The following is a 2,790-nucleotide window of genomic DNA, read 5'->3' on the forward strand; positions in this document are numbered from 1 at the left end:
CAAAGGTGTCGGAGATTGCTGTAGTTGATTATGAACTTTAACGATGACAGAGATCATTTGAAGCCAGCTTTAAACTTCTAATATGCTCAAACTATTCAAAATTTACTACAAACTTCTAGTGATGCTTGAAAGAATTTTTGGGGCCATCCCAGTTAGATGTCTTGGGGTATCTCGAACTGTTGATATATGACTTGTAGAATTTTTGAGATTCTCTCAAAAATTCTGTCCCAGTTACAACTCGCAATGTATCTTCAATCTTGATAACTTCACTTGATCATCATCATTCTCTGCTTCTTTTTTCACTTTTATACATACGCCAGATCCTGCCTATACCATTAACAAACATATCAAAGTATACAAAAGCACACTTAATTCTAGTATTAGTTCCTCATTTTTAAGCATCAAATGTACCAAGATTTCGCGGCACATCAATCTCATTTTTGAGAATTTAGGTCGAACGTAGTTCAAACACAAAAGGAAACATTAATAGGGGTAAAGAGGTGACCGAGGCCGTCATAGGCTGCCTACGTATCTCATTCTTGAGAATTCAGGTCAGACGTAGTTCATTACAAAGGGATAAATTCTAAACATAAACGATTACAAGCAAATAAAAGCTATCGCAAGGAAAAGAAAGAAATCGAGCCTTCAAACATTCTATCTTTTTACAGCATTTAAGCAGATTGGTGACTTGTGAGATCCAATGTTCATGCTCAACCAGGCAACATCATCAAACAAATGTATCGATGTGTTCTCTAAGCAAACTGATGAGTTCACTTTCTTGTGCTTTTGTCATATAGGCACCAATTTTGATTTCTTTGATGCATTCATCATTTTCTTGATTCACTATTCCGATCTCTTCTAAATTCGGCTCTTCGTGAATTTCGAACTGTCTGAACTCCTCAACCAGGTGTTTGGGTACCGTGATCTTCTCATTGTAGTCCTCAAATTTCTCCGCATCTACCCCATTTTGTTCATTCAGCTTGTGACATGACATGATATTGACAGATTTGAAAATATTTTCACTGAAATCATACACAGATTTTGTTAGATAAATATAAAGCAAGTAAAGCAAATTTTCGCAATAAGGGAAGTTTTCATTCGAAATAAGAAAATAAAAACTTCCACCATGACGATAAATCATTTCGCCTTTTTTTTCAAAATATTAGGAGGGAGATTAAAAATAGTGAGGCAAAAATAGAGTAATGATGGGTCTTGAGCCTTATTCGAAACACCACCAATTTTTAGAAATAACATATAAAATATTCTATGTCTACCAAGACGAGCAAGGAATCAAGAGCAGAGTGGATGTCCGGCTAGACATTTGCTCCTTTGGCTCGCTGTCTACTATGGCTAGTGTCTCGATCGTCTCTTCAAGCAAAATATCATTTTCTTTGACCAATTTTTTGATTCCTTCCCCTAGACCATTTTGCATTGAAAAAGAATGATAGAAGTGAGGCAATGATTTTGAAAGAGCTTGATCGATCTTCTGCATGTTCTGACCCTCCTTCGGCACTAAAGCAAAAGCTTGATGAGGTGCCATGATCACAAATGTGGATTTCTCTCTTTTGGTTGGAAAGGCTATGACTTTCTTGAGCCTTTCAAGATTCGCTGGGATTATAACTTTCTCCACATTCAAATATTCTTCGACTTCAATCATATTAATAGTCACCCTTCCATGATTCGACATGAGGTTACTAGTGACGTTAGGAGTGGCGGTTTGAAGAGTGACAACCTTCTGATCTATCAAATCTTGAATTTTATGTTTCAAGTTGATACAATCCTCAGTAATATGCCCAGCACCTCCTGAATGGTAAGCACAGTGAAGATCGGGTCTATAAAGCTTGGAATTGACATTGATATTTTTTGAATCAATTGTTTGTATCAAACCATCTGATCTCAATCTCTCGAAAAGTTGTGTTCAGCTCTCAACCAAAGGAGTAAAGACTCTAGAAGGTTTCTTCTCAAGATTTAGGCGAGGGGGATAGTAATTATTTCCTGGATGTGAAGGTACTTGACGGTAGTTTGGAGCATTTTGGTGAGTTGGTGCTTGAGTTTGGAAATTTGGGTATTGTGGAGCTCGGTAGTTAACTTGCGTTTGGAAATTTGGATATTGTGGAGCTCGGTAGTTAGGATGGTTGTTTTGGTAGTGCAGCGGTGGAGTTTGGTAACTTGATTGGATATTTGAACAATTGAATGATGGAGCTTGGTAATATGGATGAGTGTTCTGGTAATGTGGAGGTGGAATTTGGTAAACAAGAGGTGGAATTTGGTAACTCAATGGTGGAGTTTGGTAATTAGGAGGTAGAATTTGGTAACTCGGTGGTGGAGTCTGATAACCTGATTGGGTACAACAAGCTGGATATGAACTTTTTGGAGCTCGAGGATAATATTTGTAAGGTAAGGATCTTCTGAGGTGTCCTTTTCCATCAGATGCGCTGGAAATAAAAGACACATCCTCTCTCTATTTTTCAACAATCCTGGAGATTCAGTTGGGGCGGCAACGCGAGAGATCTTTCCAGTTTTAATCCCATCTTCGATAGCCTCACCTACCTTAACTATCTCCGCAAATTTTGCTCCAATGAGCAATAATATCCTGTCGTAATACTCTGGCTCTTGAATGCGTATGAACACCTCAACGATCTCTTTTTCAGTCATAGGAGGTCGAACCCGGGCTGCCTCTTTCCTCCACCTATATGCATATTCACGATAGCTTTCAGTGGATTTCCGGTTAATTCTCTCCAAAGAATAGCGATCAGGAACGATCTCCACATTGTAGGCGAACCGTTCAAC

This window comes from Solanum tuberosum, unplaced genomic scaffold, assembly GCF_000226075.1.
Source record: "Solanum tuberosum cultivar DM 1-3 516 R44 unplaced genomic scaffold, SolTub_3.0 scf00027, whole genome shotgun sequence".
NCBI classification, from domain to species: domain Eukaryota; kingdom Viridiplantae; phylum Streptophyta; class Magnoliopsida; order Solanales; family Solanaceae; genus Solanum; species Solanum tuberosum.